This window comes from Oncorhynchus keta, chromosome 7 (genome assembly GCF_023373465.1).
Source record: "Oncorhynchus keta strain PuntledgeMale-10-30-2019 chromosome 7, Oket_V2, whole genome shotgun sequence".
NCBI lineage: Eukaryota > Metazoa > Chordata > Actinopteri > Salmoniformes > Salmonidae > Oncorhynchus > Oncorhynchus keta.
Window position 1 is genome coordinate 18,906,635 of NC_068427.1, and position 24,981 is coordinate 18,931,615.

The following is a 24,981-nucleotide window of genomic DNA, read 5'->3' on the forward strand; positions in this document are numbered from 1 at the left end:
TTCATAACCAAATGGGAAGTGGGAATTTACCACACACGACTAGGAACAATCCACTAACAGCATTTTTGGCAGTTAAATGCAACAACAAAACACGATTCATAAAAAGCTATCTATTAATATGCTATCAAAACATGTAAATGCATTCAATTGGTATTTACAACTTCACAACTGGTAAATTCCCACATCCCACATGGTTACAAACACAGCACTAAATGTAATATATTGTGTAGAAAAATGCATCCTAAAAGGTTCCGACCAGTACCATGTGAGTTCCTGCATACCTCTGAAGGTACTTTATGTGTACCTTTGACCTTTCTATACATCAGAGAACAACACTGTACCGTAACGCAGTTACGCCTCCGACACTGCCAAAACACCAGCTATGCGGGTGTCGGCTATCTCGTTTATGGTTAATCTGATTTAATCTAGACCTTAAATGTCAAGTTTCACTGATAACTGTTAATTTTTCATTGGTGTTGTCAGATAACCACACAATTATTGACCTGATACCAGGCAACTTTTAGCAAAGTTTAGAAATGTATTCCTGACGATAACTCTATGGTCAATCTCTATCATGGCCACAAACCTAGTGGCAAAGCAGGAAACAGTTTAGTTACATGTTGAACCACATGATTTCACATGTGAAAAATAGTTTTTGGAGCATTTCACACATGAGAACTTTGGAAACACCTCAAACGTGACAACAAGTTTTTGGAATCATTCACGTTTAATTGTATGTGTTGCAGCTAAAGTATGAACCCACCTGGGGTTTGAACTCACAAGCTCCAGAGTTGAGGTACTCTGACCTTTCCACTGCACCACCAAAGTCTAACATTCTCATACACATCCATTACCTAAAATACATCTCTGCACACTCTGCACCATGTGCTCAACCATGGATTGAATATGAGGGAGGCTGGGCAGAGACTTCAGCCCAACCTGGGCCGCTACACAGTTGCATCTATAATATGTACATTCAGAATTGAAAACTGGCAAGTTACCTACCATCTACACTATGCTCTTTATGTATGTATACTGCAGTCTGACATCAGTAGGCTTATGTTACTCTGATTGTTGGCCAATGTTACAGTAATGTCATTTCATATTGAAAGAAAATAGATTATTTTAGCTTACTGTAACCAATCATATTTGTGGATCTTCTGGGGCACGGGCTGTTCACACCAGAACAGGAGACCGCTGTGAACATGGTGGTGGCAAACAATACCATTAGACTACGAGAAATCCAGACAATGAGAAATTGCAGACAACACAATATTCAATAACATTCACCAGGCTTGTCTACATTGGATCGTGTTTTACAGTGCAACTGAATCCGGATGAAACAGGTCTACAGGGCTCCATTTGAGCAAAACTCAGCGGGTTAAAGAACAGCGCTATGAATATGTGCAAGTAAGTACTATACTGTGAATTTACTATCATATCAGCACTGTATAGACACATTACAGTACTGTAATCCAGTATATTGTGCCTTACCATATTGACTGCTCTGGGTCTATGTCACATATTGTCTTGTCTGTTTCAGAGTCTTGGAGCTGGACCTGTAATTCAGCACATTTATATTTACATTAAGGCTGGCTTCAAACTACTGTATCCAAAAGAAGGGGACAGAACATTATTGGCCATTGTGAATGTCCCTGGACAGCGTGGAGGGAATATCACCATGTGCGCAGTCGTTAGCCAGCAAGGCGTCCTCAATCACCATGCCAACCTTGGTCCCTACAACACCATCCTTCTCATCACATTCCTGGACACATTACATGGCATCCTCATTCCAGCTGAGCAGAGGGGTGGACCAGAGCAGCCCAGGTATGTTGGCGTCTGGGACGACGTGAGTTTCCACCGGGCTGCTCTGGTCCACAACCGGTTCATCGACCACCCACAATTTATTGTTCTATACCTTCCACCATATTCCCCGTTCCTAAACCCAATTGAAGAGGGGTTTTTTTCGGCATGGTGATGGAAGGTGTATGACCGCCATCCCCTCTTCTCCAGGCAATGGAGGATGCATGTGGTGAAGTTGACGTGGGGGCTTTCAGCAGCTGGATCCGTCACCCCAGAAGAGTGTCTTTCCCCGCTGTTTAGCCAGGGAGAACATGGCTTGTGACGTAGATGAGGTGCTGTGGCCAGACCAAAATAGTGTCAGGATGCAGCCTAATGTCTTTTTTCTTATATTTTGCGTGTGTTTTTGTCTTTTTGTGTTCAGAGTTTTTAAATAATTAGCCACTTTAATAAATTAACAAATGTTGTACAGAAAACCATTTGCCTCCCTGACTGTTTTCTCCTGTTGGATATGGAAAGTGTTACATACAAAACACAAAGTTTCACAAATACTGCATTTTGGAGAGTAATGTTTATTACTGTATTGTGTTTATGTATATTTGAGTAGGTATACATTTACTGGAACAATCCTTTCAAACCGGCTACAGTGTAACTGTAATGCAAAAGGCATAACCCTCCTGATGGTGTCACGCATAGGTGTAATAGGTGGCATGGAAGTCAGGCGCAGGAGAGTCAAATGGAGTGTAAATATGGAGTCTTTTAATAAAGTTCCAAGAGTATGCTCCATAACAATAAATGTACAAACAAACAAAACATGGGTACGAAGACCCGATGCGCACCTATACCAACAATCACACTACACTGACAACAAATCAATCTCTGACAAAGACATGAGGGGAAACAGAGGGTTAAATACACAACAGGTAATGAATAATGAATAAGAAAACAGGTGTGTGGGAAGACAAGACAAAACCAATGAAAAAAGGATCAATGATGGCTAGAAGACCGGTGACGTCGAACGCCGAGCACCGCCCGAACAAGGAGAGGCAACGACTTCGGCAGAAGTCGTGACAGATGGGATCTTCCTAGTAGTGTTTTGTGTTGAGCACCTCAGTGTGTTGTTGGTAGACCGATCTATTCATATGCTGTCATTTTGATGCAAAACATATTTTGGAAAGCTCTAAGATGGTTTTGAATGCAGTGTTTGCTTTTGCTAGAGGTTTGTGTTTTGGGGGAAATGTGTATAACCTGTAATATGTTGTATACTCGTATGTTAAAAGCACTATGTTCATCATAATGACTCGTCTTTGTTTGCAGGGCCTCACCTGAGAAATATCATCACATTTGAAGTGTTCCAAAAACATGGCTTCACATGAGGCGAGGGCAATTTCTTTTCAAAGTGGCTGCCTACCTGAGCCACAATGTCAGGAACGCTCCTGGATTATTCCGTTCTTTGTGTCCCAGTACAGCTCAGAGGTTCACACATACACACACACACACTTGTAGGTATGCAGTTGCGTTAACAGAAACCTGACCTACCTGACAGATCGAAACTACACCCACACGCTGTTAACCCTTCAACACCTGGCGTGGGAAATAAACTGGCATGAGATACCTGCCCTAACACACCAGAGAGAGAGATGCACTGCTGGATAGAGGGAGGGATGGGTGGACTGTATAGAGGAGAGGAAAAATGCCACAAAGTTTTTTTTAGTTTCCCTCTTTGGCTCTCTCTTGGCCTTTCATCGGCCGGGCCAGGCTGCTGTGGGGTCAAAGGGTTGTTTGGCTACTGTGAAAACATGATTGCAGCCTTGTTGCCCAATGCATTGGTTTTAAAATATGGAGCTGTCTGTGGGTCCACTCGGTTACAGGTGCAACCGTTGCAAACCTTCACTGCCATGTCCCCTATTCTCTCTGCCACAAAGAGCATGTGAGAGCGAGACCGTGAGTCTTTGTATTTGTTTCATTAGTCCACTGTTGATATGGCCCCAAAATGTTTTACATGTCAGCAGAGTTAATATATCGGACAATCAAGAAGCAAAGTGTCACATGATGCAAAACAAATCAAGTGATTTGAAAAACTTGACTGCTGACATGCAAAACATTTTGTGACTGTATAACAGTGGACCACTGACGCACACATTTACATTTACATTTAAGTCATTTAGCAGACGCTCTTATCCAGAGCGACTTACAAATTGGTGCATACACCTTATGACAACCAGTGGAACAGCCACTTGCATCTAAATCTTGTTGGGGGGGTGAGAAGGGGGGTGAGAAGGATTACTTACCCTATCCTAGGTATTCCTTGAAGAGGTGGGGTTTCAGGTGTCTCCGGAAGGTGGTGATTGACTCCGCTGTCCTGGCGTCGTGAGGGAGTTTGTTCCACCATTGGGGGGCCCAATGGTGGAACACACACACACACACACACACACACACACACACACACACACACACACACACACACACACACACACACACACACACACACACACACACACACACAGTGTTACAGTTTGAAAGCTAAACTACTTGTTAGTAATGGTCACTGTGCCCTCTGAACAAAACACAAAATCATGAGTCACTGGTGTGTGACTATTTTGGTTTGTCTAAGACAGGCTACAGTATCTCTCTGTTAGTGGTACAACAACTGAGTGGCTCACTTGACCAACGGACCACTGGTAGAACTGTGGTGGAGAAACATGATACATCCGGGTCAGACCTCTGACGATCTTTGGTCTGGGTCTCCAAATGACAGAGTGGTTTCATTGTCAAAAATAAACACTCTTACTCCAGGACACAGCATGGTGACAGTCGCGGAAAAAGAACCAGGATCCCCCAAAGTCTACAGATTGACATTTATTTCGGAGACGTAAAAGTAGCTGACGTTTTGACGCAATGCACAGACACACACACACACACACACACACACACACACACACACACACACACACACACACACACACACTAAATAGTGGTGCAGACATAGACACACACATACAAAGTGGAGTGAGACAGGTGCTAGACAGGCTTGTGCTGTGACTCAAACAGAAGCCGTTGTCGTCTGGTCAACCAGAAGGTCCACCGGAACCAAGTCTGCTCTGGACACGCACGTGTAGCGGACATCACTGTGCTTACCAACCGTACCACTTCCTCCCTCTCCAGCTCACACCAAGACCCTATCCAAGGACCTCTGCCCCGCAAACACGTGTCTCTAACTTTAACCCTCCTGTAGGTGACCGCCCTCCTGTGTAGTTCTGTTACCCAGTCGCACCACCAAAAAGCTAGCAACTCGGTGACGGGAATGGGAACATTTCATGCTGAGGAGTGAGGTTACATTTCCCCATCTGTTACAAACGTAGGCACATCTCTGCCACTGACCGTACTATCATATTTCCCAAAGAGGGCAATAACTCCTCTTTTAGACGAGAAAAACTGTATTCATGACAACGCTTCTCAAAACAACAGAAAGGTTATCACCATCACATCTCACCTGTGACATTGATGTCCTTCACTAGACAGTGAATCTGACACCAGCTTATGCCTCCAAGGCATAACGCACTGCACTGTAGTTCTGCACACCAAGCTATATGAACGATTGGAAAATGCAGACAAGTCTGAAAATACGACTCGCTAACATATCGCAAACTTCCCATTTGAGATATCAAGTTCCATACAAGGGGTTTCCTGTTTAATGCACCGTGGTGGAATATGGAAAGACACTGTGTTATGATACTAGAAAGAGAATGGGATTATATGACATACAATGAGGTTCTACCACTGAGGAAGTACAGTTCCCGCTCAGCCCAGTCAAAACTGTTCGCTGCTCTGGCCCCCCAATGGTGGAACAAACTCCCTCACGACTCCAGGACAGCGGAGTCAATCACCACCTTCCGGAGACACCTGAAACCCCACCTCTTTAAGGAATACCTAGGATAGGATAAGTAATCCTTCTCACCCCCCCCCCCCCTAAAAGATTTAGATGCACTATTGTAAAGTGGCTGTTCCACTGGATGTCATAAGGTGAATGCACCAATTTGTAAGTCGCTCTGGATAAGAGCGTCTGCTAAATGACTTAAATGTAAATGTAATGTAAATGTTTCAAATGGAGGTTCTATGGTTCCGGAATTCTTATTCTAGACTTATTCCATGCTTTGCAAGGTGGTTAGAGAATAGGACCTTTTTGGTTGTTAATGAATGATGAGTTCAGGGAAAACCACTATTATGGAGTTAGATACCTGATACACATACAATATATACAAAAGTATGTGGACGCCACTTCACATTAGTGGATTTGGCTATTTCAGCCACAACCGTTGCGAAAAGGTGTATAAAATCGAGCACACAGCCATGCAATCTCGATAGACTTAAAGATTGTCAGTAGAATGGTCCGGACTAAAGAGCTTAGTGACTTTCAATGTTGCACAGTCATAGGATGCCACTTTTCCAACAACTCAGTTCATAACATTTCTGCCTTGCTAGAGCTGCCCGTATTGTGAAGTGGAAAAATCTAGGAGCAACAATGGCTCAGCTGTGAAGTGGTAGGCCACGTAAGCTCATAGAATGGGAGTGCTCCGTACACAAAGCAAGGTCCATACAGAAATGGTTTGTCGAGGTCAGTGTGGAAAAACTTGACTGGCATGCACAGAGCCCTGACCTCAACTCCATCAAACACCTCTGGGATGATTTGGAACACTGATTGCAAGGCAGGCCTAATTGCCCAGGGAAGCAAGTCCCCGCAGAAATGTTCCAAAAAATAGTGGTAAACTTTCCCAGAAGAGTAGAGGTTGTTATAGCAGCAGCGGGGGGACCAACTCCATATTACTGTCCATGATTTTGGAACGAGCATGTGTCTACATACCTTTGGTAATGTAGTGTACATACCTACTCAGACTCCGGGATGCTAGCCTTCTAGGCAGAGTTGCAAAGAAAAAGCCATATCTCAGACTGGTAAAAAAAAAAAAACATTAAGAATGGCAAAAGAACACAGACACTGGACAGAGGAACTCTGCCTAAAAGGCCAGCATCACGGAGGTGCCTCTTCACTTTTGACCTTGAGACTGGTGTTTTGCTGGCACTATTTAATGAAGCTGCCAGTTGAGGACTTGTTAGGGGTCTGTTTCTCAAACTATACACTCTAATGTACTTGTCCTCTTGCTCAGTTGTGCACCGGGGCCTCCCACTCCTCTTTTTCTATTCTGTTAGTGCCAGTTTGCGCTGTTCTGTGAAGGGAGTAGTACACAGAGTTGTATGAGATCTTCCATTTCTTGGCAATTTCTCACATGGAATAGCCTTCATTTCTCAGAACAAGAATAGACTGACAAGTTTCAGAAGAAAGTTATTTGTTTCTGGTCATTTTGAGTCTGTTATCGAATCCACAAATGTATCTGATGCTCCAGATACTCAACTAGTTTTAAGAATAATGGGTCTCTGTACACCTATGTAGATATTCCAGCTACAGTAGATATTCCAGCTACAATAGTAGATGGAATATCAGGATCTCACTTGGTGGAGTCAATAGGACGGAAAATGAATAAATGCAACAACATTGTGTTCTCTGTCACTAACAAATACAATCACGGGTGATAACTCTACAATTCCCTCGAAAGGAACGGCACTCTTGGAAAAAATGGCTTACACCAAGCAGTGTGTTAATTTAACACTGTTCCAGTGTCTATACAAGTCCACACTTTCAATGTTAATTGAACAACCTGCAAGCACTAACTTGCATATACCGACTTCACACAATATTTAAGTAAATGGTCAATAGAATGAATACTTTTGGAAACACCATTGATGCCAAAAAATATCTGTTGCTTTTTGCATTGTAACATTCTTTATGACACAATATATCAGTGTGCGTGGGATGGTCCATATTCCAGACCCTGACGTCATCATAGCTCTTTATGGTCAGGGACCTGTGTGAAGTAGGCCGCTCTGATAAGGACAGGTGTGTTAACTTACAGTATGAGGGACCGGCATGTCCTTTGATGGGAATTGATTGGATCATCAAAGAGGAACACCGAATGGAGAGAACGGAAAACCTGTAATGGCTTCCCAAACACGTCCTGTGGATGCTCTCTGGACTTCAGTTGCTAGCTGCTGTGGAACGTCTGACACAGAGTTAGAACTACTCTGTCAGACTCCAGGCCGGAAGTCGAACTGCCAAGCCACTTGAGTAACTGGGTTACAAGTCTTTGAGTAACATAGTTTAGTAACCTTTGTCAACGTCACCATAGGGAAACAATGACCACAGTCTTTGGAACTGCCACGTAGCCCCCTACTTTATTCACCTGGATACCATATTATCCAATAATATTTATATACATATCTCTATTGATGGCAGAGGCAGGGGCACTGCATGAGTGAGAAGCGATAAGGATAGTTCTGACGTTCAAGCATTTTTCCAGCAGCTACAGTTGAATTCGGAAGTTTACATACACCTTAGCCAAGTACATTTAAACTCAGTTTTCACAATTCCTGACATTTAATCCTAGTAAATATTTCCTGACTTAGGTCAGTTAGGATCACCAATTTATATTAAGAATGTGAAATGTCAGAATAATAGTAGAGAGAATGATTTATTTCAGCTTTTATTTCTTTCATAATATTCCCAGTGGGTCAGAAGTTTACATACACTCAATTAGTATTTCGGTAGCATTGCCTTTAAATTGTTGAACTTGGGTCAAGTGTTCTGGGTAGCCTTCCAGAAGATTCCCACAATAAGTTAGGTGAATTTTGGCCCATTCCTCCTGACAGAGCTGGTGTAACTGAGTCAGGTTTGTAGGCCTCCTTGCTCGCACACGCTTTTTCAGTTCTGCCCACAAATGTTCTATGGGATTGAGGTCAAGGCTTTGTGATGGCCACTCCAATACCATGACTTTGTTGTCCCTAAGCCATTTTGCCGCAACTTCGGAATTATGCTTGGGGTCATTGCCCATTTGGAAGAGCCATTTGCGGCCTAGCTTTAACTTCCTGACTGATGTCTTGAGATGTTGTTTCATTATATCCACATCATTTTCCTGCACCAGTCACTCCTGCAGCAAAGCACCCCCACAGCATGATGCTGCCACTCCTGTGCTTCACGATTGGGATGGTATTCTTCGGCTTGCAAGCCTCCCCCTTTTCCCTCCAAACATAATGATGGTCATTATGGCCAAACAGTTCTATTTTTGTTTCATCAGACCAGAGGACATTTCTCCAAAATGCACAATCTTTGTCCCCATGTGTAGTTGCAAACCATAGTCTGGCTTTTTTATGGCAGTTTTGGAGCAGTGGCTTCTTCCTGGCTGAGCTGCCATTCAGGTTATGTCAATATAGGACTCGTTTTACTGTAGATATAGATACTCTGGTACCTGTTTCCTCCAGTATCTTCACAAGATCCTTTGCTGTTGTTCTGGGATTGATTTGCATTTTTCACACCAAAGTACATTAATCTCTAGGAGACAGAACATGTCTCCTTCCTCAGCGGTATGACGGCTGCGTGGTCCCATGGTGTTTATTTGTGTGTAGTATTGTTTGTACAGATGAACGTGGTACCTTCAGGCGTTTGAAAATTGCTCCCAAGGATGAACCAGACGTGTGGAGGTCTACAATTCTTTTCTGAGGTCTTGGCTGATTTCTTTTGATTTTCCCATGATGTCAAACAGAGGCACTGAGTTTGAAGGTAGGCCTTGAAATACATCGGCAGATACACCTCCAATTGACTCAAATTATGTCAATTAGCCTATCGGAAGCTTCTGAAGCCATGACATCATTTTCTGGAATTTTTCAAGCTGTTTAAAGGCACAGTCAACTTAGTGTATGTACATTTCTGACCCACTGCAATTGTGATACAATGAATTATAAGTGAAATAATCTGTCTGTTAATCTGTCAATTGTTGGAAAAATTACTTGTGTCATGCACAAAGTAGATGTCCTAACTGACTTGCCAAAACTATAGTTTGTCAACAAGAAAGTTGTGGAGTGGTTGAAAAACGAGTTTTAATGACTCCAACCTAAGTGTATGTAAATGTCCGACTTCAACTGTAAACTTCCGACTTCAACTGTAAAGAAAGCTTTTACGCTAAGCAGTGTGTGTGTATATGGGTCCACACTTTCAGTGTTACTTTGACACCGGGAAATTTGCTGTGCGCACTGAGCACATACAGAGTGACAATGTGAAAGCGGCTAATGCAGAGAATCCCAAAATTCTATTCAAAGTTAAGTGAAAGTATGACCTTAAAAAGGATGATTTAGAGGTGAAATGTTTATCCTCTAGGCAGACATGCATGTACCTGCACAGTCAAGGTGTTGGGTAGACATGTCTCACTGGTATGTGTGGAATGGGACTGAGGGTGAGTGAGTGTATGGTCGTGCATGTGTAGGTATGTAAAGAGTTAAGGTAGAGAGAAGGTGTTATGGTGGTCTCAGGTATGTGAAGAACGGGATTGGGTTATGTTACATTAAACACATACTCACTGAAATACCGCTCATTTACAACAACTCAGCAATTTCCCTGTGATTCATAGTCGCTGTTATATATTTGAGTTTTGACGACTCTTTCCGTTCGTTTTGGTCAATGTGACACACATCACAACTTGTTTATTATCTTACCAAAGTAAATTTTTTTAAATGTAAACATTCATGAGTATGCACTCTGTGCTGTCACAATGTAAATTATGGTTAAACGCTGTTGTTCATATGAAGTGCTTTTACTGATCGGAATGATTGAAAATGACGCTTTGGTTCATTAAACCTGTTAAACCTACAACAAATTCGACAGAATGAAAGCTTCTAAAATGCTTTGAACACCTTAAAGCACATGTGCATTTCATAGTAGTGGGGGGCAGTGCAAAAGGAGGTATCCTATCAGAAGAGGAGGTGTGGCTTATGGCTTTTTTTTGTGTTGTTTTTTTACCACCATTAAGAGTGAATGTCTTTCAAGTTAATCTGTTTTGTTGTATTCACTATGTAGAATTTTGCTAGGACATTGCCCGCAGTGAATCTGTAATGAAACTTGCATACGTGCATGTGATTCTTAAAAGCTTGGTTAAAGTGGAACTGACAGCGTTTTAGCAAGATGAAATCTGTTCATATTTACCACCACGAAGAATATGATGCTTTTAAAAAAAAAATGTTTTCTGACAAGCGAGCACTTAGATATGGTCATTGTCATACATTCATAGAATGTTGGGGAATGACGTAGAACAGTAAGGCATTTGTGAAAATTCTGTAGCAACATCGAGAGGGAAAGCCACCGTACGTTTCGACAAAAATAACTTTTCCCCTTATTTGTATTGATAGTGTGTTATGTTCAGAATACACATCCATACTATACTCATTTGTGTATCACATACACACATCACCTGTGTGTAAGTGTGTTTACTACATGTATGACAACACTTTATTGCAAACTGCTCTGCACTGCACACAGAAAAATCAAAAGCCACAAATGTTTTTCATTTAGAGTTTGAAGAGTTTTGTAAGAATTGTTTGCTTTTGCAAGAGATGTATAATGTTTTGCTGGTTTGGTGTAAGGTTTTGTGGTTAGTGTGCAGAGTTTTACAAAAATAGCCTAGAGTGCCTTGGTGAAGGGACATTTCCCACCTTGTTGGCTCAGGTACTCTGCCTCTATTGCTTTTCTTGTTATTGTTTTTTGGTGAAAAATCAACTTGGAGCAAGATTTTTTTTAAAGGGTTGTATTTAGAGGAAATATAAGTATAAATATAATATTCAACTTAATATTTTGATTTACAGGGAATTGATCTACTTGCTTGTAACCCAGTTGAATTCATTTGGATAGGTAGTTTCAAAGTGAAAAATTGACATGGAGCAAGAAAAAAAAAAAAGTTTTGTATTTACAGGAAATATTAGTTGGTATATGTTATTCGTTAGGTTTACCCAAAGAGGATAAATTAAGTTGAGTGTTAAAAGAAATAGGTAGCACCAACTGGAAATATACTGTAAGTTTGGTAATATTTGTAACTCATATACTTATAAGCAGTTGGAGTACTTTTTGTAGGTTGATCCAAATATAAAAATTAATTACAGCGAATGCAGAGTGATAGATACAGTAGAATTGGTATGGAATAAAAAGTGACTCATGTCTGGGAATGTACATCTCTCTCCCTCTTTTCTCTTTCTGTCTCCCTCTCTCTCTCGTTCTCTCTCTCTCTTCCTCTTTTCTCTTTCTGTCTCCCTCTCTCTCTCTCTCTGCCTATTTTCTCTTTATTGTCTCCCTCTCTCTCCCTCTCTCTCTCGCTCTCCCTCTTTTCTCTTTCTGTCTCACTCTCTCTCTCTCTCTCATTCTCTCTCTCTTCCTCTTTTCTCTTTCTGTCTCCCTCTCTCTCTCTCGTTCTCTCTCTCTCCCTCTTTTCTCTTTCTGTCTCCCTCTCTCTCTCGTTCTCTCTCTCTCCCTCTTTTCTCTTTTTGTCTCCCTCTCTCTCGTTCTCTCTCTCTCTCTCCCTCTTTTCTCTTTCTGTCTCCCTCTCTCTCGTTTTTCTCTCTCTTCCTCTTTTCTCTTTCTGTCTCCCCCTCTCTCTCGTTCTCTCTCTCTCTCTCCCTCTTTTCTCTTTCTGTCTCCCTCTCTCTCTCGTTCTTTCTCTCTCTTCCTCTTTTCTCTTTCTGTCTCCCTCTCTCTCGTTCTTTCTCTCTGTTCCTCTTTTCTCTTTCTGTCTCCCTCTCTCTCTCCTTCTCTCTCTCCCTATTTTCTCTTTCTGTCTCCCCCTCTCTCTCGTTCTCTCTCTACCTCCCTCTTTTCTCTTTCTGTCTCCCTCTCTCTCGTTCTCTCTCTCTCTTCCTCTTTTCTCTTTCTGTCTCCCTCTCCCTCTCGTTCTCTCTCACTCTCCCTCTTTTCTCTTTCTGTCTCCGAGAGAGAGAGAGAGAGAGAGAGAGAGAGAGAGAGAGAGAGAGAGAGAGAGAGAGAGAGAGAGAGAGAGAGAGAGAGGGGATATAGAAGAAAGAAAACAATTAGTCATCGATTTCAAAGACAGCGTATAATAAAACATTTCCCTCTTAGGTAAACCTGTTGAATACTAACAGGAATTAGCCACCCACGCTAGCATCGTGAATAAGACTCGATGAATGCACAGCAGCCCACTCAACATGCAGCACACACACACACACACTGCACCAACATACACATTCTCTCCACTGACACACAGCCTTGCACACATACACACACCGCCAACACATGCCTATAATGGGTTTCACCTCGACCCCTCTTTTAGAACACACGGTCAGGGGAAACACAAAGCACAGATTAATTTAAAAGTACAATCTTAGAAAAAAAGGTGCTAGTAGAACCGTATAGGATTCTTTGGTTTAGGGGATCCCTTTTTGGTGCTGGGTAGGACCCTTTGCAGAGGGTTCTGTCTAGAACCCTGTATATAGGATTATTCAAAGAGTCCCCTGTATATGGTTCTTCCTAGAACCACCTATGAAGAGTTCTAGTAATGAACCCTTTTATCTTTGGAGGGTTCTATGAAGAACCCTCCAATTGATGAACGGTTCCACCAGCCTAGTTGAATGTTATTATTTATGAAAATACATATACCATAAGGACTTTCCTTGAGGGCCTAGTTACACCCTAACACAGTGGTGCTAGGAAACTCCTGGTTTAAAGGCCACATCAGGCCTGCAAGTCACATTATGCTGGCAGGCAAAGTGATGTGTAATTCCACTTGGAATCCTGCCAGAGTTAGAATATCCATCAAAGTGGAATTGTTAATCACCCGCAACCTGCATTCAGAATGACTGCCAGATTAGGGAAAATGTCATATTGAGATGACCTCATCCATCTAAACTGGAACAACCATCTAAGTAACGAGTGCAATAAATCCAACAGATTGTAGTGTTTAGAAAACTGTGTGTTAGCAAAGAACCCTTTTGCAACCCTTTTTCTATGAGTGTACAACTGAAAAGGTGATGATTCTGATTTGCTTAAACTTTTAGTGTAAAAGGGACTCTCTGTTTTACAAAGGGATTAATTTTCTGTCTGGAGGACTCAACATGAAATAGCATGACAGTGTAAAGGGCTTAGAGACCAGGGCCCTCATCCACAAAGCATCTCAGAAAAGGTCCTAGGAATCCTGTTAAAACTAGCTTTAAGACAACAACAACAAAAACAGCTCAGAGTAGGTTTTTAAGGATGACGTTAAGACACTGCTAAGACAAACTCTGAGCCAGGAGTAAAATCAACTCGTAAAGGTTTATTTCAGCTGGTTATCACAACAGGTTGCGATACAGCAAAAGAATGATGTTGATGACCCTCATTGACATTGTTGTAAATAGATTGGAACTCGTCAGGGAGCACGCTTCAGACAACCATGGTGAACGTAACTGTCCATCAGATGTTGCAATGGTAAAACATTTTACACCATTTTCGCCTGACACAATCAATTTGCCAACCATTAATTATTGCCTAATATGTTAGCTTGCATAATCTTTTCGTTAACCAATACTAATGGTTGTTAAAAGCTGAATTTGTACAATATTACACACTCAACACTCACCGTTTAACAACTTTAAATCACTTTGGTACAGTAGGCATCAAATCACTGGCCGACAAGTTTGCCGTTCGGATGCTACAGACAATTTTGTGAGGAGACCGATGTCTCATGGTCTGACAAACATCGCTCTAGCTCTGTCACCTTTCACCGCAGATGCGGAAGTGTTGATCTTAAACTGACATATTATAAATGGGGATTTCTGTATTATGCTAATTTGATTTAGACATTGACCTTAGAGGGTTTTAATTTGAGCCCTAGATGCCTTTAATTGCCCAATTTATAGGCATGCCCAATTTACAGTGGTGGAAAAAGTACTCAGTTGTCATACTTGAGTAAAAGTACATTAATACTTTAACATAAAATTACTCAAGTAAAAGTGAAAGTCACCCAGTAAAATACTACTTGAGTAAAAGTCTAAAAGTATTTGGTTTTAAATATACATCAAAAGTAAATGTAATTGCTTAAATATACTTAAGTATTGAAAGTAAAAGTAAAAGTATAAGTCATTTCAAATTACTTATTATTATTATTATTATTATATTATATTATTACTTATATTAAGCAAACCAGACGGCACCATTTTCTAGTTTTTTTAAATATACGGATAACCAGAGGTACACTCCAACACTCAGACATAATCAAATAATTTGTGTTTAGTGAGTCCGCCAGATCAGAGTCAATAGGGATGACAAGGGATGCTCTCTTGATACAGTAAGTGCATGAATTTGACCATTTTCCTGTCCTGCTAGCCATTCAAAATGTAACAAGTACTTTTGGTTGTCAGGGAAAATTTATGGAGTAAAAAGTACATTATTTTCTTTAGGAATGTAGTGAAGTAAAAGTAGTGAAAAATATAAATAGTAAAGTAAAGTACAGATACACCAAAAATCAACTTAAGTAGTACTTCAAAGTATTTTTACTTAATTAAGTACTTTACACCACTGCCAATCTTTTTTAACAACATGATGTTGCGTGCCAAGGGGATAACTTGAAATAACATGATATGTAATTAAATGTTAGCCTAGTGGTGTCACACCCTGATCTGTTTCACCTGTCCTTGTGATTGTCTCCACCCCCTCCAGGTGTCGCTTGTTTTCCCCAGTGCATTTATCCCTGTGTTTCCTGTCTCTCTGTGCCAGTTCATCTTGTATGTTGAAGTCAACCAGTGTGGTTTTCCCGTGCGCCTCTCTTCTCTTTTTGCGAGTCCTCCTGGTTTTGACCCTTGCCTGTTTCTGGACTCTGTACCCACCTGCCTGACCATTCTGTCTGAATTGACCTTGAGCCTGCCTGCCACTCTGTACCTCCTGGACGCTGAACTGGTTTTGACCTTTTGCCTGTCCCCTTTTTGGATCAATAAAAATCTAAGACTCCAACCATCTGCCTCCTGTGTCTGCATCTGCGTCTCGCCTTGTGCCCCTGATAAGTGGTTATAAGTATTTAGGCATACCATGAAATTGGCCTCATGTCAAATAAAAAAAATATCAAAACATTCTCTTAAAATCTCCAAAGAAATTGCATGTGGCACAGGAACCACTGACTCCCTGCATTTTCCTATTATCAAGACACCCGCTGGGAACTCTTAACTGGTTAGGACAGCTCATGAGGGCTCCTAAATATCTGTTGACGAGGTGGGACTCTTATGACTATAAAGAGACTTGATGTGTAGCTTTTATTTTTTACCCATAAGAGTAGGAATAAAAGGTCTCTACTCTCAGCAATTTTTTACTCAGAGTCTTTGTGGACACGGACCCTGATGAAAAATGGTGGTTCATATGGGTGTGCTATCTTATCTTACTATCCACTTTTTAGTCAATTTTGGGACACAAATGTATGTTTATGACTACTACAGATGCCACAGAAGACGTTTTCAAACAGGGAGGTTTTTTGTTGTTGTTCCTTTTTGATTGACTGCCTCGCCTGGTTCACCAACTACTACTCAGAGTTCAGTGTGTCAAATCAGAGGGCCTGTTGTCCGGACCTCTGGCAGTCTCTATGGGGGTGCAACAGGGTTCAATTCTCGGGCCAACTCTTTTCTCTGTATATATCAATGATGTCGCTCTTGCTGCTGGTCATTCTCTGATCCACCTCTACGCAGACGACACCACTCTGTATAAATCTTGCCTTTCTTTGGACACTGTGTTAACAGACCTCCAAACGAGCTTCAATGCCATACAACACTCCTTCCGTGGCCTCCAACTGCTTTTAAATGCAAGTAAAATGAAATGCATGCTCTTCAATCGATTGCTGCCCGCACCTGCCCGCCCGGCTAGCATCACTACTCTGGACGGTTCTGACTTGGAATATGTGGACAACTACAAATACCTAGGTGTCTGGTTAGACTGTAAACTCTCCTTCCAGACTCACATTAAGCATCTCCAATCCAAAATTAAATCTAGAATCGGCTTCCTATTTCACAACAAAGCCTCCTTCACTCATGCTGCCAAACATACTCTCGTAAAACTGACTATCCTACCAATCCTTTACTTCGGAGATGTAATTGACAAAATAGCCTCCAACACTCTACTCAGCAAATTGGATGTAGTCTATCACAGTGCCATCCGTTTTGTCACCAAAGCACCATATTCTACCCACCACTGCGACCTGTATGCTCTCGATGGCTGGCCCTAGCTACATATTCGTTGCCAAACCCACTGGCTCCAGGTCATCTATAAGTCTTTGCTAGGTAAAGCCCCGCCTTATCTCAGCTCACTGGTCACCATAGCAACACCCGTAGCACGCGCTCCAGCAGGTATATTTCACTGGTCATCCCCAAAGCCAACACCTCCTTTGGCCGCATTTCCTTCCAGTTGTCTGCTGCCAATGACTGGAATGAATTGCAAAAATCACTGAAGCTGGAGACTTATATCTCCATCTCTAACTTTAAGCATCAGCTGTCAGAGCAGCTTACCAATCACTGTACCAATCACTGTACACAGACCATCTGTAAATAGCACACCCAACTTCCTCATCCCCATATTGTTATTTATTTATTTTCTCCCTTTTGCACCCCAGTATCTCTACTTGCACATCATCATCTGCACACCTTTCACTCCAGTGTTAATGCTAAAATTGTAATTATTTTGCCTCTATTTAATTCCTTACCGCCCTAATCTTACGACATTTGCACACACTGTACGTCGATTTTTCTATTGTGTTATATACTGTGCGTTTGTTTAGCCCATGTGTAACTCTGTGTTTTTGTTTTTGTCGCACTGCTTTGCTTTATCTTGGCCAGGTCGCAGTTGTAAATGAGAATTTTTTCTCAACTGGCCAACCTGGTTAAATAAAGGTGAACATTTTTTTTTAAATAAAAACTTTTCAAAAATGCATTGGAGCAAAGCATACTGTAGGCTTCCATAGATAGCTCCAGGTCAGGAGAGGGATCCTGTGGTAGAGAGAGCCCAGGGAGAGGCCTCTGTTTTGGGACACTGCTCAGTGGAAACAAGCCTGTTCTAAAGGTGTAGATAGAAGTTTCCTCAACACTGATACAGGGTCAGATTTCATTCAACCCCCAGTGGTTAAGGTTCTGATTGATGGTAGGGGAACTTCTACCTCAAACTGTTTTGGGTATTTGTCTGTGGAACTGAGAGGAAGATGAACCATCACACTCCTCACTTCACTAGTCACTGTTACCCTAGCAACAACCATGCTTTCAAGGGTATTTCCTCTCCCTATTGATAGCGTACACGCACATACACACACACACCATTTACCCATTAAAAAAAATGAAAATGCTAAAATAATAGAACAAAGAAGAGAACAATTCAGAGGCTTAATGTCCCAAACCCACATAGTCTTGAAATGCGTCAAAAACATCAAAACTTCACATAGGTTAAATCACTGAGTGCTTGTGTGGGCAGGGGCAAGTCCACAACCCTTTGGAGACGAAAGAACACATAAGAGTAACAAAGTTATGCTGAAACTCTTTTCAGAGCTATTCTTATCAAGATAGAACTGAACTCAGTCAACTGTTTCAAAACACATTTCTCAACACATTTGACATATACACTGAACAACAATATAAACACTACATGTAATGTGTTGGTCAAATTTCATGAGCTGAAATAAAAGATGCCCGGAAGTACAAAAACCTCCCTTCGCTAAAATGTGTTTATATCCCTTTAGTGAGCATTTCTCCTTTGCCAAGATAATCCATCCACCTGACAGGTGTGGCATATCAAGAAGCTAACTAAACAGCATGAGCATTACACAGGTGCACCTTGTGTTGGGGGACAATAAAAAGCCACTCTAAAATGTACAGTTTTGTCACACTACTGTACACAATGACACAGATGTCTCAAGTTGAGGGAGCATGCAATTGGCATGCTGACTTCAGAAATGTTCCCCAGAGCTGTTGCCACATAATTTAATGTTCATTTCTCTACCATAAGCCACCTCCAATGTTGTTTTAGAGGATTTGGTAGTACATTCAACCGGTATCACAAACTCAGACCACGTGTATGGCATCGTGTGGGCAAGCGGTTTGCTGATGTCAACATTGTGAACAGAGTGCCCCATGTTGACGGTGGGGTAATGGTATGGGCAGGCATAAGGTACAGACAACAAACACAATTTTGTTTTATCAATGGCAATTTGAATTCACAAAAATACCGTAATGAGTTCCATCTACAGTACTTTCTTTTTCTGATTGAAATAACAGCATTCTCCATGCACTGTAATTCATAAATGGATAAGAGCTATTGATAAGAGCTAGGTAAATTAGTAATTCGGTTGGAGAAAGGGATTGTAAATACACATAGCAATTGTTTTAGATGATTTTTCCTTATTATACCTAGAGACGAATGTGAAAACAGCAATATGGAAGCAAACTGAAAATCATATCAATATGACATGTTTTGCAGCCCCTTTGAGTTGTGTGCCCTCATCACTTCCGTGGAGGAAATATGGACACCCAAGCTATAGGCTTCTGTAGGGCTGAACCTGTTGAGGGCTGAACTACTTTCAAACTCAGAATAAGTAATTTGCATTTGCATTGACTTTGACTATTGCTTTCACCCGAAACAGTCTCTTAAGATGTAATTAATGATAAATATTTTCCATAGAAGTTTTGTAATTCCGTCATGGTGACAGCCAATGATTGCAGCCCTGTCTCTCCCCTCTGCAGCCTGTATCCACTTCTGTTAATGTTGAGTGTCCTTTTGACGGACACCATGTCTGCCACCGCTTGCATCTTTCTGTCTTCATTTCTCCTCATTTATGGGTGAGTCAGGGGCTTAAAAACGAGTGGTGCATTAAGCTAAAGTGAGAGGTGTTCAAAAAGGTGTGTGTGTGTGTGTGTGTGTGTGTGTGTGTGTGTGTGTGTGTGTGTGTGTGTGTGTGTGTGTGTGTGTGTGTGTGTGTGTGTGTGTGTGTGTGTGTGTGTGTGTGTGTGTGTGTGTGTGTGTGTTGATAATGTATCAAAATGATCTAAGCAGTGTTTCATTCTATCTAAATGTCAGAGTGATTACCTATCCTTCCTCCCAGCCAGGTGCTCTTTGCTCCCACACGCACCCCTCAAACCCAGGAATCCACAGTATGCACAGCACACACACACCTGACACATTGTGTAAGTATGACTATTTGGGAGAACCTTGACCTTTTCACCCCTCACATCCATACCTGACATACCAAGAATTGGGAATCTCTCACCCCCGCCCTCTGCCATGCCCCCTCATGCCTGGACTGATTACCCCCTCCACGCCCCCTTCATGCCTCCTCCACCCCCATGCTGCATCACCTCTTGGTAATCCCAAACATCTCTCGTCGTCTCTCCCCAACATCCTCCTGCATTGCCAGACAGCCACACATTTCTGAGAGATGAGTCCCAAGCATTAGAGTTATGAAGTAACATGTTAAGTCTTTGATGTTGGATGTTTCCTCTGCACACAGGCATTAAACACAAACCTATGCACACACACACACACACACGCACGCACACACGCACACACACACACACACACACACACACACACACACACACACACACACACACAAACAATTGAAATACCTTATTTGAATCCACAAATCACATCACAGTTAAGATTCAAACATTTCAAAGGACACGGATATCTGGACACTTATCGATACAGGTAGCACCTTCTTCTCCACACAGCAAGGCTGCCCATGACGGCTGACACGGAGCAGTACCTCACTAGCTGCTTTGCCTTTGTTATACGCAGGCCTGCAATCTGAAGGCCACGTACTGTCAGCCTATGTTGGCCCGAGACTCCGAAGTATCAGCACCACAAGCTTGCACTGATAATCGAGGCTGTTCAGGCGTGACTCGAGGGGCTGGTGTTTCAGTAACTTTATCAAAGGTCTGTTCCCTGTAAGACTCAAAAGATCAACCAAAATGACTACCTACCTCTGGCTTCCCCCACAACAACAATATCTGGTGTATTTTGCAGACAAGAAAACACATCATCATCATCATCAAACCAGCCTCCAATGACAAGAGAATGTTTGTGAATATGTGCTGTTGGTGAGACTACCTGTCTAACATCAGTAGCTATCAGGTCGACAAGGCGGTCATGTCTAGCTACGTACGTATGAGCGGAAACCATAAACAACATACTCAGACTCCATTTGCCAGAGTTCCAAAGAAAAAGCCATATCTCAGTCTCGACAATAAAAGTAAAAGATTAAGATGGGCAAAAGAACACAGAGGAACTCTGCCCAGAAGGCCAGCATCCCGGAGTCGCCTCTTCACTGTTGACGTTCAGACTGGACAGAGGACCTCTGCCCAGAAGGCCAGCATCCCGGAGTCGCCTCTTCACTGTTGACGTTGAGCCTGGACAGAGGAACTCTGCCCAGAAGGCCAGCATCCTGGAGTCGCCTCTTCACTGTTGACATTGAGACTGGTGTTTTGCGTGTACTATTTAACAAAGCTGCCAGTTGAGGACTTGTGAGGAGTCTGTTTCTCAAAGTAGACACTCTAATGTACTTGTCCTCTTGCTCAGTTGTGCACCGGGGCCTCCCACTCCTCTTTCTATTCTGGTTAGAGAAAGTTTGCGCTGTTCTGTGAAGGGAGTAGAACACAGCGTTGTACAATATCTTTAGTTTCTTGGCAATTTCTCACATGGAATAGCCTTCATTTCCTGGAACAAGAATAGACTGATGAGTTTCAGAATAAAGTTCTCTGCTTCTGGCCATTTTGAGCCTGTAAACAAACCCACAAATGCTGATGCTCCAGATACTCAACGAGACTAAAGAAGGCCAGGTTTAGTGCGTCTTTAATCAGAACAACAGTTTTCAGCTGCTCTAACATAATTGCCAAAGGCTTTTCTAATGATCAATTAGCCTTTTAAAATTATAACCTTGAAACAGCAGCAGGGTAGCCTAGTGGTTAGTGCATTGGACTATTAACCAGAAGGTTGCAAGTTCAAATCCCCAAGCTGACAAGGTACAAATCTGTTGTTCTGCCCCTGAACAGGCAGTTAAATCAAATCAAATCAAATTTTATTTGTCACATACACATGGTTAGCAGATGTTAAATGCGAGTGTAGCGAAATGCTTGTGCTTCTAGTTCCGACAATGCAGTGATAACCAACAAGTAATCTAACTAACAATTCCAAAACTACTGTCTTATACACAGTGTAAGGGGATAAGGAACATGTACATAAGGATATATGAATGAGTGATGGTACAGAGCAGCATACAGTAGATGGTATCGAGTACAGTATATACATATGAGATGAGTGTGTAGACAAAGTAAACAAAGTGGCATAGTTAAAGTGGCTAGTGATACATGTGTTACATAAGGATGCAGTCGATGATGTAGAGTACAGTATATACATATGCATATGAGATGAATAATTTAGGGTAAGTAACATTATATAAGGTAGCATTGTTTAAAGTGGCTAGTGATATATTTACATAATTCCCATCAATTCCCATTATTAAAATGGCTGGAGTTGGGTCAGTGTCAATGACAGTGTGTTGGCAGCAGCCACTCACTGTTAGTGGTGGCTGTTTAACAGTCTGATGGCCTTGAGATAGAAGCTGTTTTTCAGTCTCTCGGTCCCAGCTTTGATGCACCTGTACTGACCTCGCCTTCTGGATGATAGCGGGGTGAACAGGCAGTGGTTCGGGTGGTTGATGTCCTTGATGATCTTTATGGCCTTCCTGTAACAACGGGTGGTGTAGGTGTCCTGGAGGGCAGGTAGTTTGCCCCCGGTGATGCGTTGTGCAGTCCTCACTACCCTCTGGAGAGCCTTACGGTTGAGGGCGGAGCAGTTGCCGTACCAGGCGGTGATACAGCCCGCCAGGATGCTCTCGATTGTGCATCTGTAGAAGTTTGTGAGTGCTTTTGGTGACAAGCCGAATTTCTTCAGCCTCCTGAGGTTGAAGAGGCGCTGCTGCGCCTTCTTCACGACGCTGTCAGTGTGAGTGGACCAATTCAGTTTGTCTGTGATGTGTATGCCGAGGAACTTAAAACTAGCTACCCTCTCCACTACTGTTCCATCGATGTGGATAGGGGGTGTTCCCTCTGCTGTTTCCTGAAGTCCACAATCATCTCCTTAGTTTTGTTGACGTTGAGTGTGAGGTTATTTTCCTGACACCACACTCCGAGGGCCCTCACCTCCTCCCTGTAGGCCGTCTCGTCGTTGTTGGTAATCAAGCCTACCACTGTTGTGTCGTCCGCAAACTTGATGATTGAGTTGGAGCGTGCGTGGCCACGCAGTCGTGGGTGAACAGGGAGTACAGGAGAGGGCTCAGAACGCACCCTTGTGGGGCCCCGTGTTGAGGATCAGCGGGGAGGAGATGTTGTTGCCTACCCTCACCACCTGGGGGCGGCCCGTCAGGAAGTCCAGTACCCAGTTGCACAGGGCGGGGTCGAGACCCAGGGTCTCGAGCTTGATGACGAGCTTGGAGGGTACTATGGTGTTGAATGCCGAGCTGTAGTCGATGAACAGCATTCTCACATAGGTATTCCTCTTGTCCAGGTGGGTTAGGGCAGTGTGGTTGAGATTGCATCGTCTGTGGACCTATTTGGGCGGTAAGCAAATTGGAGTGGGTCTAGGGTGTCAGGTAGGGTGGAGGTGATATGGTCCTTGACTAGTCTCTCAAAGCACTTCATGATGACGGAAGTGAGTGCTACGGGCGGTAGTCGTTTAGCTCAGTTACCTTAGCTTTCTTGGGAACAGGAACAATGGTGGCCCTCTTGAAGCATGTGGGAACAGCAGACTGGTATAGGGATTGATTGAATATGTCCGTAAACACACCGGCCAGCTGGTCTGCGCATGCTCTGAGGGCGCGGCTGGGGATGCCGTCTGGGCCTGCAGCCTTGCGAGGGTTAACACGTTTAAATGTCTTACTCACCTCGGCTGCAGTGAAGGAGAGACCGCATGTTTCCGTTGCAGGCCGTGTCAGTGGCACTGTATTGTCCTCAAAGCGGGCAAAAAGTTATTTAGTCTGCCTGGGAGCAAGACATCCTGGTCCGTGACTGGGCTGGATTTCATCTTGTAGTCCGTGATTGACTGTAGACCCTGCCACATGCCTCTTGTGTCTGAGCCATTGAATTGAGATTCCACTTTGTCTCTGTACTGACGCTTAGCTTGTTTAATAGCCTTGCGGAGGGAATAGCTGCACTGTTTGTATTCAGTCATGTTGCCAGACACCTTGCCCTGATTAAAAGCAGTGGTTCGCGCTTTCAGTTTCACGCGAATGCTGCCATCAATCCACGGTTTCTGGTTAGGGAATGTTTTTATCGTTGCTATGGGAACGACATCTTCGACGCACGTTCTAATGAACTCGCACACCGAATCAGCGTATTCGTCAATATTCCCATCTGACGCAATACGAAACATGTCCCAGTCCACGTGATGGAAGCAGTCTTGGAGTGTAGAGTCAGCTTGTTCTGACCAGCGTTGGACAGACCTCAGCGTGGGAGCCTCTTGTTTTAATTTCTGCCTGTAGGCAGGGATCAGCAAAATGGAGTCGTGGTCAGCTTTTCCGAAAGGGGGCGGGGCAGGGCCTTATATGCGTCGCGGAAGTTAGAGTAACAATGATCCAAGGTTTTACCACCCCTGGTTGCGCAATCGATATGCTGATAAAATTTAGGGAGTCTTGTTTTCAGATTGGCTTTGTTAAAATCCCCAGCTACAATGAATGCAGCCTCCGGATAAATGTTTTCCAGTTTGCAAAGAGTTAAATAAAGTTTGTTCAGAGCCATCGATGTGTCTGCTTGGGGGGGGATATATACGGCTGTGATTATAATCGAAGAGAATTTTCTTGGAAGATAATGCGGTCTACATTTGATTGTGAGGAATTCTAAATCAGGTGAACAGAAGGATTTGAGTTCCTGTATGTTTCCTTCATCACACCATGTCCCGTTAGTCATGAGGCATACGCCCCCGCCACTCTTCTTACCAGAGAGATGTTTGTTTCTGTCCGCGCGATGCGTGGAGAAACCCGTTGGCTGCACCGCCCTGGATAGCGTCTTCCCAGTAAGCCATGTTTCCGTAAAGCAGAGAACGTTGCAGTCTCTGATGTCCCTCTGGAATGCCACCCTTGCTCGGATTTCATCAACCTTGTTGTCGAGAGACTGGACATTGGCAAGAAGAATACTGGGAAGTGGTGCGCGATGTGCCCTTTTTCGGAGTCTGACCAGAACACCGCCGCGTTTCCCTCTTTTTCGTAGTCGTTTCCTTGGGTCGCTGCAAGCGATCCATTCCGTTGTCCTGTTTGT

General features: G+C 42.9%; 1 long non-coding RNA gene across 1 annotated transcript; it reads right to left on the bottom strand.

Moving 5' to 3' along the window:
- Positions 1–1,133: 1,133 nt before the first annotated feature.
- LOC127931074 (uncharacterized) lies at positions 1,134–3,277 on the bottom strand. The gene is made up of 3 exons (XR_008139693.1): positions 3,126–3,277; positions 1,495–1,559; positions 1,134–1,197 (listed from the first exon to the last, which is right to left on the bottom strand). It is a non-coding gene; the product is annotated as an uncharacterized LOC127931074 (long non-coding RNA).
- Between the last annotated feature and the right edge of the window lie 21,704 nt (positions 3,278–24,981).